Source organism: Salvelinus fontinalis, chromosome 12, assembly GCF_029448725.1.
Source record: "Salvelinus fontinalis isolate EN_2023a chromosome 12, ASM2944872v1, whole genome shotgun sequence".
Classification (NCBI taxonomy): domain Eukaryota; kingdom Metazoa; phylum Chordata; class Actinopteri; order Salmoniformes; family Salmonidae; genus Salvelinus; species Salvelinus fontinalis.
The window spans coordinates 17239453-17257702 of record NC_074676.1 but is presented as its reverse complement, the minus strand read 5'-3'; the positions used below and the strand labels follow the sequence as shown (position 1 = coordinate 17257702).

Genomic DNA, 18250 nt, shown 5'->3' with positions numbered 1-18250 from the left:
AGTTAAAATAAGTGTTCATTCAGTATTGTTGTAATTGTCATTATTACAAATAAATAAATACATTTTCTTTTTTTAAGAAAACCGTACGATTAATCGGTATCAGCTTTTTTTGGTCCTCCAATAATCGGTATTGGCATTGAAAAGTCATAATCGGTCGACCTCTACTATAAACTCTCCTTCCATACTCACATTAAGCATCTCCAATCCAAAATTAAATCTAGAATCGGCTTCCAATTTCGCAACAAAGCATCCTTCACTCATGCTACCAAACATACCCTCGTAAAACTGACTATCCTACCGATCCTTGACTTCGGCGATGTCATTTACAAAATAGCCTCCAACACTCTATTCAGCCAATTGGATGTAGTCTATCACAGTGTCATCCGTTTGGTCACCAAAGCCCCATATACTACCCACCACGGTGACCTGTATGCTCTCGTTGGCTGGCCCTCGCTTCATATTCGTCGCCAAACTCACTGGCTCCACGTCATCTATAACTCTTTCCTAGGTAAAGCCCCGCCTTATCTCAGCTCGCTGGTCACCATAGCAGCACGCACTCGTAGCATGCGCTCCAGCAGGTATATTTCACAGGTCATCCCCAAAACCAACTCGTCCTTTGGCCGCCTTTCCTTCCAGTTCTCTGCTGCCAATGACTGGAACGAATTGCAAAAATCACTGAAGCTGGAGTCATATCTCCCTCACTAACTTTAAGAATCAGCTGTCAAGAGCTGACACTGCCCTGTGTAGGGTGCCGTCTTTCGGATGGGACGTTAAACGGGTGTCCTGACTCTCTGAGGTCACTAAAGATCCCATGGCACTTATCGTAAGAGTAGGGGTGTTAACCCCGGTGTCCTGGCTAAATTCCCAATCTGGCGCTCAAACCATCATGATCACCTAATAATCCCCAGTTTACAATTGGCTCATTCATCCCCCTCCTCTCCCCTGTAACTATTCCCCAGGTCGTTGCTGCAAATGAGAACGTGTTCTCAGTCAACTTACCTGGTAAAATAACGGTAAAATAAAAAAATAAAAATAAAAAGAGCAGCTTACCGATCATTGCACCTGTACACAGTCCATCTGTAAATAACCCACCCAACTACCCCATATTGTTATTTATTGTTTGATCGCGAGAAAGAGAAAGAGGAGATGGAAGAAGACATCACAAACACTTATTTTTCTTATTGAATTCATACTTACTGATTTTCAAAGCCATCGTGCTCCAGATACAAATGTCTGAAGTAGAGCCCTGCAAGTGCATGACTTTTAAGCCCGAGACCTACCCATGCCCACGACCTTCAGCCCCAACCCTACCCTGGTACAATTGCTTCTGCCAAATTTAAGGCCCTGCCCGAAACCAGAAATAACTTCCTCCATTAACTACTCCTCTCGGTCTGTCACTCGCTCCCTGCAAGCAGCGCAATCTGCATGTGCTCTGCTCATGGCGGCTCTGCGTCTGTGAGTATCTGTCATGATCGTCTTGACGTGGAAGAGAGGACCAAAACGCAGCGTGTGAAAAGTACATCTTTTATTAGATGACGAAGACGTAACACGAATACTTAATCAAAACAAAACAACAAACGACCGTGAAGCTACAAACGTTAGTGCATACACAAGCTACAAACGTTAAACATAGACAATTACCCACAAACACCTAAAGCCTATGGCTGCCTTAAATATGGCTCTCAATCAGAGACAACAATAAACAGCTGTCTCTGATTGAGAACCAAACCAGGCAACCATAGACTTTCCTAAACACCTACACTGAACACAACCCCATACATCTACAAAACCCCCTAAACAATACACACACCCTAAACTAGACAAAACACACAAACAACATTTACATTTACATTTAAGTCATTTAGCAGACGCTCTTATCCAGAGCGACTTACAAATTGGTGCATTCACCTTATGACATCCAGTGGAACAGCCACTTTACAATAGTGCATCTAAATCTTTTAAGGGGGGGGGGGGGGGGGCAGAAGGATTGCTTTATCCTAGGTATTCCTTGAAGAGGTGGGGTTTCAGGTGTCTCCGGAAGGTGGTGATTGACTCCGCTGTCCTGGCGTCGTGAGGGAGTTTGTTCCACCATTGGGGTGCCAGAGCAGCGAACAGTTTTGACTGGGCTGAGCGGGAACTGTACTTCCTCAGTGGTAGGGAGGCGAGCAGGCCAGAGGTGGATGAACGCAGTGCCCTTGTTTGGGTGTAGGGCCTGATCAGAGCCTGAAGGTACTGAGGTGCCGTTCCCCTCACAGCTCCGTAGGCAAGCACCATGGTCTTGTAGCGGATGCGAGCTTCAACTGGAAGCCAGTGGAGAGAGCGGAGGAGCGGGGTGACGTGAGAGAACTTGGGAAGGTTGAACACCAGACGGGCTGCGGCGTTCTGGATGAGTTGTAGGGGTTTGATGGCACAGGCAGGGAGCCCAGCCAACAGCGAGTTGCAGTAATCCAGACGGGAGATGACAAGTGCCTGGATTAGGACCTGCGCCGCTTCCTGTGTGAGGCAGGGTCGTACTCTGCGGATGTTGTAGAGCATGAACCTACAGGAACGGGCCACCGCCTTGATGTTAGTTGAGAACGACAGGGTGTTGTCCAGGATCACGCCAAGGTTCTTAGCGCTCTGGGAGGAGGACACAACACCCATGTCACACCCTGACCTAACTAAACTAATAAAGACAATCAATATAACAGAGGCCAGGGTGTGACAGTACCCCCCCAAAGGTGCGGACTCCGGCCGCAAAACCTGACACAGAAGGGGAGGGTCCGGGTGGGCCTTCCTATGGCGGCGGCTCGGGTGCGGGACGTGGACCCCCCTCCACCATAGTCACTACCCGCTTTGGTGGCGCCTCTGGAATGGCGAGTCCCGGACTGAATACCATCCCAGAGGGCGCCACTGGACTGAGGGGCAGCTCCGGACTGAGGGCTCTGGCGGCTCCTGGCCGGCTGGCGGAAGGCTCTGGCTGCTCCTGGCCGGCTGGCGGAAGGCTCTGGCGGCTCCTGGCCGGCTGGCGGAAAGCTCTGGCGGCTCCTGTCTGGCGGAAGGCTCTGGCGGCTCCTGTCTGGCGGAAGGCTCTGGCGGAAGGCTCTGGCGGCTCCTGTCTGGCGGGCGGCTTTGAAGGCTCAGGACAGACAGGCGGCTTTGAAGGCTCAGGACAGACGGGCGGCTTTGAAGGCTCAGGACAGACGGGCAGTTCAAGCGGCGCTTGGCAGACGGACAGCTCAGACGGCGTTGGGCAGACGTGCAGTTCAGGCGCCGCTGGGCAGACGGTAGACTCTGGCAGGCTGAGGCGCACTGTAGGCCTGGTGCGTGGTGCCGGAACTGGTGGTACCGGGCTGGGGACACGCATCTCAGGGCTAGTGCGTGGAGGAGGAACAGGGCATACTGGACCCTGGAGACGCACATTAGGCCTAGTGCGTGGTGCCGGAACTGGTGGTACCGGGCCGAGGACACGCATCTCAAGGCTAGTGCGGGGAGCAGGAACAGGACGCACAGGGCTCTGGAGACGCACAGGAGGCTTGGTGCGTGGTGCCGGAACTGGAGGACTGGTACGAGGGGCTGCCACATGAGAGCTAGTATGTGGAGCTGCTACAGGAGGTGCAGGACTAGGTAGGCTTACAGGAGGCCTGGTTCGTGGGACTGTCATTCCCAGACGGTTAGCACGCACCTCAGGACGAGCATGGAGAGCTGACTCAGGTAACATCACTTCCCGCACTCGCTCTGTCGGGTGGATTTTGTGCCTCACGCACCAACACAGCAGCGAATGGTCAGGTAATTGGTTAGGGTAGCCTTTCTCATGACTCCAATGCTACATTGGAGTAATTTCACATCCCTTTTGATTAGCTGAGGTGAGTTGGTCAAGTGTGAAACACTATATAGAAAAAATGTAGCCCCGATTGTCATACGGTTTTTGAAACCTTGAACACTCAACTTAATTATTATCCAAAAATAACTTTACAAATATGAAAGATACAGTTACAGGGCTGCCAACTTTTGATGAAAGCTTAGAGTGAGATTTGCAATGTGAATGTCATTGCCTCCTAGCACAACCCCCTAGACGTGGGAAAAACTTACTGTTTAAAAGCTAATTTCGTGCATTTCTATGAATTTTTGCATGGCTTAGGCCTAATTGGACAACTTCGATACTTTGTAATTATTGGGGGATGAAATTTAAAGTACGCTAATATTATTTATTTATTTTATCATATTTTTTGGGGTGGTTTGACAGACAGTAATTAAATGAAATAGGGAGACATGCAAATGCTAAGAAACAGTGGAAGTCTGAAAGCGGGGATTGATCCCTGTTCTCAGGTGGAAAGATGTACGCGAAATGTGCCAGGGAGTGTTACCACTACACCAAGGCTCTGCACAGGAAATAGTAATGGTTGATGGCAGTGGGTAACCAAATCATAGCTTTCAGTCTCCTTGTCTATAGACTGCTTTCAAGGTAAGGACACAAACATTTTGTAATTTGGGTGAACAATCTCTTTAAGGGCTGGATGAAAATCCTGCTTGTTCTCGAGGAGGGTTGGCCATCCCTGATCTGTTTCCCAAGTGCTGGGTGTTTGAAAATGTTCTTGTTATAACAATTAATTTATCAAAATCACCAAACCTTCAAGAAAAATCTAATGAATATCAATATTCAGGTTGTTTATACCTACTAGTTGAAGATCCTTTCCATCATCTTACTCTACAGAGACAAAATATTATATGTTTATGAGTTGCCTAAAATGTACACAATACTAAAATGTCAAATTATATTTGATTCTTGGAGCATTTAATATCCAACGCCTATTTGTATGACGTATTCAAAACTTTTTATGAATGGCTGCAAAAATACATAGCCTCATAAGTCATTTTTAAAGACACAAGTAGGCATATGAGATTTAAAATATGTGATTACACTGGCAAAATTGGAAAGAAGTAGAATAATATAATAAGTGTGGGGAATAAAAGCAATGTTCTTGCTGACAAGCACAGTAATTACCCTATATTTTAGCCCATTGTTAACAATGCAAATTGTTCCACTGGTCAGACTAAATAGATAATACATCTCCTGAAGACAAGATGACATTAATTCTACCCTATGCCCTAACCAAATTATAATTTGTTATGTTATCCCCCCTCTAAAATTTAATTTACACTTTTGGATTCACAATCTGCTTGACAAAATTATTTTTATAGATAAAAAGCAGGTCACCCTACCAAATTCTCTGCTAAAACATACTGGTCTGTCTGCTGCCTTTTCGTTGTCACAGCCTAAATGCCAAACGAGGGGAACTAATGCAAATGTGGTTTAAATCGACTTTTGTACATGTTGTCAAAAGGTTGCATTCTGCAATAGGGATGGGGGTAAAAGCAATCTAATTTTGTTGACAAACAAACTTCAGAATGTCCACTGACTACCCTTCTATTGTAACGATTGTCCTCCTCTTCGTCCGAAGAGGAGGAGTAGGGATTGGACCAAAGCGCAGCATGAAAGTTTGACATAACGAATTTATTAAAGAAAAGACGAAAACTAAACACACTTGAGAATTTACAAAATGGCTGGTCATGGCCCGCTGACGGCTCTGGCTGGTCATGGCCCGCTGACGGCTCTGGCTGGTCATGGCCCGCTGACGGCTCTGGCTGGTCATGGCCCGCTGACGGCTCTGGCTGGTCATGGCCCGCTGACGGCTCTGGCTGGTCATGGCCCGCTGACGGCTCTGGCTGGTCATGGCCCGCTGACGGCTCTGGCTGGTCATGGCCCGATGACGGCTCTGGTCTATCTTGGGTTAGTTCCAAAAATCTTTGGTCGTACATGTTGGCCCCAGTCAATTGTTCAAATGAGAACCCTATGGCTGTATGGCCTTGTTTCCCTGGAGCTAAGGTTGGTGTTACGGATACAAGTATTATGTGTGTATCCTGTGTGTTTCTGTTCTCTCCTTCTCCCCTACTCACAGATGACAATCATCATTCCCCAATCAGTCATCAATCAGTCGCTAATCGGAAGACACCTGCTCCTTTTCCCTTACCCAATCACATTCCCTTTCCCTTGGTTTAAAAACCCTGTCAGTTCTTTTCTCTGGAGCTCAATCTCTCTGTCAATGCCATCTGTCTATAGATCTCTTGTTTGGTTTGCAACTACATGTCACTTTGTCCCCACCTGTGAGTATTGGTTTCGTTATGGTGTTTGTTTGACGGTGGGAAAAGGGGGTACTAAGATAAGTCGCCCATGGGCATACTTTACCCGTAGGAATACTTTGTTAAATACACTAGTTAGAACTGGGTGGACCACCCACTGTATTTTTGGTTAGTTAGCTGTTGTTGAAATAGGCTAGTCTAGCTTAGGGCTGTTTTTGGATACTTATTTATTTCCTTGGGTCCAGCTCAGCCCCTTTTCCTGCTCCCCCCTTTACCGTGTGTTTAGAAATAAACCCTGTGTGTTTGACGGTAATTTAGTTGTCTGTGGTTATTTTGTTCTCACTGTTACGTTTTCACTATTATAATTTGCGTGAGTTGTGTTACGGGTCCCATTACCATCCCCCCTAGACCGTCGGGCCAAAGGGATTCGTAACAGTTGGGATAGGTTTAAAGGTCCAATGCAGCCGTTTTTATCTCAATATCAAATATTTTCTGGGTAACAAAGTACCTTACTGAGATGGTTTTCAATTAAAATGGTCAAAAAGAAACAAATAGCTTCTTTGCGAAGGGCAATTTCTCAGGCAACAATTTTGCAAGGAATGTCTGGGGAGTGGTCTGAGTGGGGAGGGGAAAAGAGAACATTTTCTGTTATTGGCAGAAAGGTTTGGAACTCTTATACACTAATTTACCACATGGTGATGCCAAAAAATATGGTGGAAGGAAAGTCTCGCCCATATTTACGCCAATCCAATGCTTTTTTTTTACTGTAAGAAGAATCAAGTTAGGTACCTAGATGTTTTTCCCTCTTAGCTACTGATAGCTAGAGATAGTGATGCAAAAGCTAGGCCTTTTTAAACATTGCCATCTCCTGGCCGCCATAGCCACGGAAAGGTGTTTGGGAGTGCTGCTTTAAGGGGTGCTGCAGCACCCTCAGCATCCCTACTTCCTGTGGCTATGCTGGCCACATTTACCCTCCAGATTCAGTAGCAAACCCTCCAAAAGCCAAATGAAAGTATAACAGTTATTTTTATTTTACATTATTCATGATGGATGTTATTTTATTTTTGTTTGTTTTCAAGTCAATGATAAGTTTCACTATAGTCTCAGTTTTTCAAACAGGTTTGTTAATTATTCACTTTCAGTTTATTTTTCATGATTCGTTTTCGTTTTGTTTACTATAGGCTAATAAACTTGGTTGGACAGTATGACTCGGGTCAGGTAGCAGAGCTCTAATCTGAAGTGTTTTAACAATTGAACATCTTGGCCATGTTCTGTTATAATCTCCACCTGGCACAGCCAGAAGAGGACTGGCCACCCCTCATAGCCTGGTTCCTCTCTAGGTTTCTTCCTAGGTTCTGACCTTTCTAGGGAGTTTTTCCTATCCACCATGCTTCTACCCCTGTATTGCTTGCTATTTGGGGTTTTAGGCTGGGTTTCTGTACAGCACTTTGTGACATCAGCTGATGTAAGAAGGGCTTTATAAATACATTTGATTGATTGAAGTGCATCTGAAATCAGCATATCAACTAATTTATGTGCACAATCAAGAGTGTAATCATGTACGCGATGTCATTGTACACTGATTCATGTTTTCTTTTAAAACCACAATTTGGATCACTCCACAGCCTGTTTATAAATTATATGAGCAAAAAATATTCAATTTTATTTGGAAAGGCATGCCAGACAAAATTAAACGGGCCTATTTATATAATGAATTCGGAGGGCAGAAATTATTAAACATTAAAGCATTAGACCTATCTCTAAAGGCGCCATTCATACAAAAGTTATACTTACATCCAAACTGGTTCTCTAGTATATTAGTAAGAATGTCTCATCCCATGTTCAAAAATGGCCTTTTTCCCTTTATTCAGATTACAACCTCATTCTTTCGGTTATTTAAATGAAATAATCTCAAATATCGCTATTTTTAAAACAAGCCACTGAAATTTGTTTCAGTTTTAATTCACCAGAAAAGACAGAACAAATAATACAACTAATATTCTGGTTAAACTCCAAAACACTAAATGATTTTTAAAAATAAACCTTGTTTTTTGAACAAACTTTAAAAAAAAAAAAAGTATAATCTTTGTAAATTATATCATAAATAGGACTGGTGGAGTTAAGTCACACATGCAGCTAACAAAAATGTATGGCCCTGCATTAAAGACAAAAATTGGTTAAAGAAAATTGTGATAACAAAAAAAATATACCAGTTTCATTCAAGGAACAAAAAATTGACAGCTGAGCCATATAGATTGCAAAATCTTTGGGAAGAGATTTTGATGTACCGATACCATGGTTTATGAACTGATCCACAACTACGCCAGGTTCAAAACTTAGAATTATATTATTATACAAAATTCTTGCAACCAATAAATGTTGTGTGTGTGTGTGTATATATATATATATATATATATATATATATATATATATATATATATATATTAGGGATACAACCATCCCAGCTCTGCAGATTTTGCTGCGAAAAGACAGGATCATTTGTTTTAGTACTGTCCATATTTAGCTTGTTTTTGATCGTCGGTCCAAGAATGGCTGAATAATTGCAACATTTGCCTGGAGATAACTCTGCAGATAGCAATACTGGGTGATTTGAAAAGTCAATCGATCAATAATATAATAATACTTTTAGCTACATTTTTATCTTTAATTTACAGTCTGTAGCAACTGAGAATAGAAAGGGTGAGAACTTTTGTGAAACATCACAGCACATTTGAAAAATATATGGCAAATTGAAATCCAATATGGATGGTGTGTAAGGGATAGATGGGAGGGGTTGAGTGGAGCTGAATGGTGGGACTAATAACAACAAGATAACTTACGTAAAATATGTGTCCGTAAAATGTATATAGGTTCAGAACTTTTGTGAAATAGCACAGTTAAAAATATATGGCAAATCAAACTGGATGGACATCAGAAATAGATGGGAGAGGTTGAGGGTAGCGGAAGGATAGGAGTAAAAACAAATAAAATATAACTATTGTAAAATAGATTCTGTGAAATGTATGAAGTGTGTATAAGATGGAATAGAAGTCTAAGTGTTGTCCATTAGTTTACTCCAATTAGGGGAGAAGTGGAAGGATTAGTGGAAAATAATAAAGGAAAATGTACAGTGGCAAGAAAGTATGTGAACACTTTGGAATTACCTGGATTTCTGCATAAATTGATCATCAAATTTGATCTGATCATCTAAGTCACAACAATAGACAAACAATGTGCTTAAACTAACACACACATTAATGTATTTTTCTTGTCTATATTGAATACATAGTTGTCACAGTGTAGGTTGGGGAAAGTATGTAAACCCCTAGGTTAATGACTTCTCCAAAAGCTAATTGGAGTCCAATCAATGCCCTGTAAAAAACACTCAAAATTTGAGTTTGCTATTCACAAGAAGCATTGCCTGATGTGAACCATGCCTCAAACAAAAGAGATCTCTTAAGACCTAAGATTAAGAATTGTTGACTTGCATAAAGCTGGAAAGGGTTACAAAAGTATCTCTAAAAACCTTGATATTCATCAGTCCACGGTAAGACAAATTGTCTATAAATGGAGAAAGTTCAGCAGGAGTGCCGTCCTGCAAAGATGAATGCAAGAGCACAGTGCAGAACCTCAACAAGGTTAAGAAGAATCTTAGAGTCAACTAAATACTTACAGAAATCTCTGGAACATGCTAACATCTCTGATGAGTCTACGATACGTAAAACACAACAAGAATGGTGTTCATGGGAGGACACCACGGAAGAAGCCACTGCTGTCCAAAAACAACATTGCTGCACGTCTGAAGTTTGCAAAAGTGCACCTGGATGTTCCACAGTGATACTGGCAAAATATTCCGTGGACAGATGAAAATACAGTTGAGTTACTTGGAAGGAACACACAACACTATGTGTGGAGAAAAAAAGGCACAGCACACTAACATCAAAACCTCATCCCCACTGTAAAGTATGGTGGAGGGAGCGTCGTGGTTTGGGGCTGCTTTGCTGCCTCAGGGTCTGGACAGCTTGCTATCATCAACGGAAAAATGAATTCCCATGTTTATCAAGACACTTTGCAGGACAATGTTAGGCTATCTGTTCGCCAATTGAAGCTCAACAGAAGTTGGGTGATGCAACAGGACAATGACCCAAAACACAGAAGTAAATCAACAACAGAATGGCTTCAACAGAAGAAAATACGCCTTCTGGAGTGGCCCAGTCAGAGTCCTGCCGTCAACCCGATTGAGATGCTGTGGCATGACCTCGAGAGCAGTTCACACCAGACATCCCAAGAATATTGCTGAACTGACAGTTTTGTAAAGAGGAATGGTCCAAAATTCCTCCTGACCGTTGTCTGATCCGGTCTGATCCGCAACTACAGAAAACGTTTGGTTGAGGTTATTTCTGCCAAAGGAGGGTCAACTAGTTATTAAATCCAAGGGTTCACATACTTTTACCACTCTGCACTGTGAATGTTTACATGGTGTGTTCAATAAAGACAAACTTATAATTATTTGTGTGTTATTAGTTTAAGCAGACTGTTTGTCTATTGTTGTGACCAAGATGAAGATCCGGTCAAATTTTATGACCAATTTATGCAGAAATCCAGGTATTTCCAAAGGGTTTTTCTTGCCAGTGTATATATGCAGTACCAGTCAAAAATGTGGACATACCTAGTCATTCAAGGGTGATTCCATTGTTATTATTTCATAGTTTTGATGTCTTCACTATTATTCTACAATGTAGAAAATAGCAAAAATAAAGAAAACCCCTGGAATGAGTAGGTGTCCAAACTTTTCCTCATCAATCTACACATAAAACGAAAACACGTTTTAAAAAATGCTTGCAAATTTATTAGAAATAAAAAAACAGAAATGCCTTATTTACATAAGTATTCAAACCCTCTCTGGTCTGATAAAACCTAGATTGAACTCTTTGGCCTGAATGCCAAGCGTCACGTCTGGAGGAAACCTGGCACCACGTCTGGAGGAAACACTGTGCAGCGACGCTCCCCATCCAACCTGACAGAGCTTGAGAGGATCTGCAGAGAAGAATGGGAGAAGCTCCCCAAATAGAAGTGCCAAGCTTGTAGCGTCATACCCAGTAAGAATCGAGGCTGTAATCACTGCCAAATGTGCTTCAACAAAGTACTGATTAAAAGGTCTGAATATTTATGTAAATGTGATATTTCTGTTTTTTATTTTTAATACAGTTGTGTGTACTATGAGGGTCAAAAATGATGTAATCCAGGCTGTAATGTAATAGAATGTGGAAAAAGTCAAGGAGTCTGAATACTTTCCGGATGCACTGTATGCATGTGCAGGCGCACGCACACACACTCACTTTAGACTCTTACCTTGCTGATCCCCCACATCACATGTGTTCCTGGTGGTCCGACAAGCTGCAAGCACACCATTGTTAATGTACATTCAATAGGAAGGGCTTGTGTGTGTGTGTGTGTGTGTGATACCTCTCCATACTAAGGATGCTGTGGAAAGTGGCTGTCTCTTCAAACACCATCAGCACGTACACCTCATCTACAATGGTGTGCAACTCATACCTGAGACAGGGGGAAGGAATGGAGAGAACAGAAAGGAAAAGTGAAAAAAATGTATTGAGTAAAGGGTCTGAATACTTACGTAATTGTGATATTTTTGTTTTATTTTAATACATTAGCAAACATTTCTAAAAAAACAGTTTGTTCGTTGTCATTATTAGGTATGTGTGTAGATTAATGAGGGAAAAAAAGCTATTTAATTAATTTTAGAATAAGGCTGTAATGTAACAAAATGCTGAAAAAGTGAAGGGGTCTGAATACTTTCCGAATGCACTGTAGATATTTACCAAAAAATATATGGGGGATTGGAAATGATGCAGACAATTACGAGTATGGAAGCTACAATCTATCTGCAATATTAAAGCTTATCTACCCCATAAGAAGAAAAAAAAGGGAAATAAATTGTAATTATGTGGTGTGTTTATACAATAACAAAGTCCAGTTCGAAGAGCCTTGAAACATCCCCATTGAATTGTACAATAATACAGTTTCCTACGGTAGGCTATTACTACGGTAGGCTTGCTGTTGCCAGCTAATTTGTCCTGGGCTATAAACATTGGGTTGTTTTACCTGAAATGCACAAGGTCCTCTACTCCGACAATTAATCCATAGATAAAAGGGTCAACCGAGTTTACTAGAAACAATCTCTCCTCCTTCAGGCTTCTTCTTTATCTTTCAATATTTATATGGCAGTTGGCAACCAACTTTAAGGCGCATTACCACTCCCAACTGGATTGGAGTGTGGACCTCAGTTCATCTTTCAATCCGACATGTGGATATATGCTCCTTAAAACCAATGAGGAGATGGGAGAGGCAGGACTTGCAATGTGTCACAAATTGTCACAAATAGAACCACGCTACGCAGACACTCGTTGAAGCGCGAGAGCAGTATGGGTGCAATGATTGAATAACATGTAACACGACATGAGCAGTGTGGTCAGCATGTTACAAAATAAATGTACACATACATGTCATTCAATCTTTGCACCCACACTGCACACGTGTGTCAACGACCCACTGCGTAGCCAGGCGATAAATTAGAACTTGGCTCTATTTGTGACGCTTGACGCGCTGCAAGTCCCACCTCTCCCATCTCCTCATTGGTTTTTAGGAGCATATACCCATGTGCCATCTCCTTATGTAAGTGTTGGGGCTAAAAATAAAAGTTGCATCTACCCTAACTTCTGATAACATTTCTGAATGAATATCCATGCAAAATAATACAGGAGATTAGGCCAATCAACCTCATCTGCTATTTTAGCCAACCTGAAGTAGAGAATTGCACGCTCGCCATACGCTCTTCTCACACCATCTCGACTGAGCCCTCTTGACCCAGTCCGGCAGACTTCCCATTGGTGTCATGCTCATCTCCAAACCCGATATGGTACAGCATCTCTTGGGGCGCCGTGTCAGAGTTCAGCAGTCAATTCTCGGACTCTGCATCCTAAAAATGTATCTCCAGCAGCTCCCCCAGCCTGGGCGGATGACCAAAAAAACAAAGAAGAACCCGCCCGAAGCAGTGGAACCAAAGGCACCACCTGGCAGACCATGGAGGTATGCGCCTGCCCCACTTGGGGAGCTCTGGACGACCTGGTTGGCTATAACAGTACTGCGCAAAGAGAAGTAGACTATGGCTGGTTGGTTTGCTAAAACTTGGTACATTACATCATAAGACTTCCACGACCTCCCGCCGCCGGTACTCCAGTTGAATCTTTTTGATATTCTCCCTGCAATGGTCGCCGGTGCGATAGATGCCTTTCTCTCGCAGGACGTCCGCTATTTGGTTGAAAACATGTTGATTTCTGAGGGAACTCTCCCGCTCTAGTTGGACCAACTCATCTGACCACCCCTGGAGGTGTTCTGCCACCTGGGTCAGACCAGTTGCTGCCCGCTTATATTTTCTTCCACGGAAGTTCATTTTAGATGCCACTTTGACAGATGGTAGGTCCTCTGAGTTATCTTTTCTATGGAAATAAAAACAACCCTGTTATTATTATTTTTTTTATCAAATAACCAATCATTAGCCTGAGTTTGGCTAATGTAGCCTAATAGGCCTTAAGCCTGCTAGCATAGGCCTATATTAAATAAATTAGCTAATAAATAATCAGTAGGCTAAAATAAATAGTTATAATCATACTATGAAGCATTCAACTAAAGTAATAACAAAATGGGAGACTACAGCATCAACACAGAGGTGTGTTATGCTTACAGTAGGCTGCCAAGATTCAGTTCGCTCTCTTCAGTTTACGGACACTGTCTAGCCCGGTCTAGAACATGTTCTTTTTTTGACGGAGTTAGCAACAATAGCATATGTAAAATAAAATGTGGGGAAGAGAATCCTAAAAATTCTACATCCGGGTTGATGGATAATTTTGGACCCTATTAACAGCAGAGCCACTGGAAGCGGGCTGGCTGCTTGTCATTGGGTTTGTGTGTTAGCAAGCGAGTCAGAATGAACAGGATCGCTCTTTTGCGCCCTCTACCATACAATATTGCATGGAAGCCATTATTTATGCATGCACGGTATAAATCCGGTAGATGCCGCTCGTAGACAGTTTGGGAATGTGGTGGTACCACGTATGATCTAACCAAAGACAGTAAATTATGAAGATAGACTAAGGGTGTGTTCGTAAATTCCCTCTCGAGTGCGCTCCCGTCGTTCGTAAATTCAGAATCGTCAGATTGTCTGTTCATAAATTCAGAGCGATTCGCTCCAGGAGCGTTCAGAGCGCAGACTGGACGCTCTGGCGGAGTTGATCTGAGCGTTTTGACCTCACAACGCCAGTCAAGCACCCAAGTTAACTGGCTTAAATTGGCTAGCTTGCTAGCTACTTCCTGACAAAAATGAGAGAACACATTGTGACCATTTTACTCGCTCTAGCAGAGCTAGGCTGTTTTCATGTTATCTTGGGCGGTAGTGACTAACTGCTGCTAGCACCAGTTAAATTCCGTTTTTTCCAACCTTTACTGACACCTATCATATTCAACGGGTGTTGCGCATTCATAAATGCATCAGTTATTCTGCGCTCTGGCACACTCAGACGAGAGAAAGGAGAAGATATCCGAAATTAATTTACGAACGCACCCTGAAATTGTCATGGCGACATTGGCTGGCATTGGGTCTAACGTTCGCCTCGCGAAGAACTACGCATGTGCCACTATATAAGGTCACGTTCACAAGGTTGGAGTAATAACATGTTCAACTACTTAAGTCATTGGGTGGAATCTAGGTTGTGCTTTTTTAGATTTCGAGAAATTTAACAACTAAGGAAGAATTGTTCACTTCTCTCATTTACTATTGTTGTGACCAAGATGAAGATCCGGTCAAATTTTATGACCAATTTATGCAGAAATCCAGGTATTTCCAAAGGGTTTTTCTTGCCAGTGTATATATGCAGTACCAGTCAAAAATGTGGACATACCTAGTCATTCAAGGGTGATTCCATTGTTATTATTTCATAGTTTTGATGTCTTCACTATTATTCTACAATGTAGAAAATAGCAAAAATAAAGAAAACCCCTGGAATGAGTAGGTGTCCAAACTTTTCCTCATCAATCTACACATAAAACGAAAACACGTTTTAAAAAATGCTTGCAAATTTATTAGAAATAAAAAAACAGAAATGCCTTATTTACATAAGTATTCAAACCCTCTCTGGTCTGATAAAACCTAGATTGAACTCTTTGGCCTGAATGCCAAGCGTCACGTCTGGAGGAAACCTGGCACCACGTCTGGAGGAAACACTGTGCAGCGACGCTCCCCATCCAACCTGACAGAGCTTGAGAGGATCTGCAGAGAAGAATGGGAGAAGCTCCCCAAATAGAAGTGCCAAGCTTGTAGCGTCATACCCAGTAAGAATCGAGGCTGTAATCACTGCCAAATGTGCTTCAACAAAGTACTGATTAAAAGGTCTGAATATTTATGTAAATGTGATATTTCTGTTTTTTATTTTTAATACAGTTGTGTGTACTATGAGGGTCAAAAATGATGTAATCCAGGCTGTAATGTAATAGAATGTGGAAAAAGTCAAGGAGTCTGAATACTTTCCGGATGCACTGTATGCATGTGCAGGCGCACGCACACACACTCACTTTAGACTCTTACCTTGCTGATCCCCCACATCACATGTGTTCCTGGTGGTCCGACAAGCTGCAAGCACACCATTGTTAATGTACATTCAATAGGAAGGGCTTGTGTGTGTGTGTGTGTGTGTGATACCTCTCCATACTAAGGATGCTGTGGAAAGTGGCTGTCTCTTCAAACACCATCAGCACGTACACCTCATCTACAATGGTGTGCAACTCATACCTGAGACAGGGGGAAGGAATGGAGAGAACAGAAAGGAAAAGTGAAAAAAATGTATTGAGTAAAGGGTCTGAATACTTACGTAATTGTGATATTTTTGTTTTATTTTAATACATTAGCAAACATTTCTAAAAAAACAGTTTGTTCGTTGTCATTATTAGGTATGTGTGTAGATTAATGAGGGAAAAAAAGCTATTTAATTAATTTTAGAATAAGGCTGTAATGTAACAAAATGCTGAAAAAGTGAAGGGGTCTGAATACTTTCCGAATGCACTGTAGATATTTACCAAAAAATATATGGGGGATTGGAAATGATGCAGACAATTACGAGTATGGAAGCTACAATCTATCTGCAATATTAAAGCTTATCTACCCCATAAGAAGAAAAAAAAGGGAAATAAATTGTAATTATGTGGTGTGTTTATACAATAACAAAGTCCAGTTCGAAGAGCCTTGAAACATCCCCATTGAATTGTACAATAATACAGTTTCCTACGGTAGGCTATTACTACGGTAGGCTTGCTGTTGCCAGCTAATTTGTCCTGGGCTATAAACATTGGGTTGTTTTACCTGAAATGCACAAGGTCCTCTACTCCGACAATTAATCCATAGATAAAAGGGTCAACCGAGTTTACTAGAAACAATCTCTCCTCCTTCAGGCTTCTTCTTTATCTTTCAATATTTATATGGCAGTTGGCAACCAACTTTAAGGCGCATTACCACTCCCAACTGGATTGGAGTGTGGACCTCAGTTCATCTTTCAATCCGACATGTGGATATATGCTCCTTAAAACCAATGAGGAGATGGGAGAGGCAGGACTTGCAATGTGTCACAAATTGTCACAAATAGAACCACGCTACGCAGACACTCGTTGAAGCGCGAGAGCAGTATGGGTGCAATGATTGAATAACATGTAACACGACATGAGCAGTGTGGTCAGCATGTTACAAAATAAATGTACACATACATGTCATTCAATCTTTGCACCCACACTGCACACGTGTGTCAACGACCCACTGCGTAGCCAGGCGATAAATTAGAACTTGGCTCTATTTGTGACGCTTGACGCGCTGCAAGTCCCACCTCTCCCATCTCCTCATTGGTTTTTAGGAGCATATACCCATGTGCCATCTCCTTATGTAAGTGTTGGGGCTAAAAATAAAAGTTGCATCTACCCTAACTTCTGATAACATTTCTGAATGAATATCCATGCAAAATAATACAGGAGATTAGGCCAATCAACCTCATCTGCTATTTTAGCCAACCTGAAGTAGAGAATTGCACGCTCGCCATACGCTCTTCTCACACCATCTCGACTGAGCCCTCTTGACCCAGTCCGGCAGACTTCCCATTGGTGTCATGCTCATCTCCAAACCCGATATGGTACAGCATCTCTTGGGGCGCCGTGTCAGAGTTCAGCAGTCAATTCTCGGACTCTGCATCCTAAAAATGTATCTCCAGCAGCTCCCCCAGCCTGGGCGGATGACCAAAAAAACAAAGAAGAACCCGCCCGAAGCAGTGGAACCAAAGGCACCACCTGGCAGACCATGGAGGTATGCGCCTGCCCCACTTGGGGAGCTCTGGACGACCTGGTTGGCTATAACAGTACTGCGCAAAGAGAAGTAGACTATGGCTGGTTGGTTTGCTAAAACTTGGTACATTACATCATAAGACTTCCACGACCTCCCGCCGCCGGTACTCCAGTTGAATCTTTTTGATATTCTCCCTGCAATGGTCGCCGGTGCGATAGATGCCTTTCTCTCGCAGGACGTCCGCTATTTGGTTGAAAACATGTTGATTTCTGAGGGAACTCTCCCGCTCTAGTTGGACCAACTCATCTGACCACCCCTGGAGGTGTTCTGCCACCTGGGTCAGACCAGTTGCTGCCCGCTTATATTTTCTTCCACGGAAGTTCATTTTAGATGCCACTTTGACAGATGGTAGGTCCTCTGAGTTATCTTTTCTATGGAAATAAAAACAACCCTGTTATTATTATTTTTTTTATCAAATAACCAATCATTAGCCTGAGTTTGGCTAATGTAGCCTAATAGGCCTTAAGCCTGCTAGCATAGGCCTATATTAAATAAATTAGCTAATAAATAATCAGTAGGCTAAAATAAATAGTTATAATCATACTATGAAGCATTCAACTAAAGTAATAACAAAATGGGAGACTACAGCATCAACACAGAGGTGTGTTATGCTTACAGTAGGCTGCCAAGATTCAGTTCGCTCTCTTCAGTTTACGGACACTGTCTAGCCCGGTCTAG

General features: G+C 42.6%; 1 pseudogene; it reads right to left on the bottom strand.

The window, feature by feature from the left end:
- The window catches only part of LOC129867697 (1-aminocyclopropane-1-carboxylate synthase-like protein 1), a 36739-nt pseudogene extending 18842 nt beyond the window's left edge, over window positions 1-17897 (bottom strand).
- Between the last annotated feature and the right edge of the window lie 353 nt (window positions 17898-18250).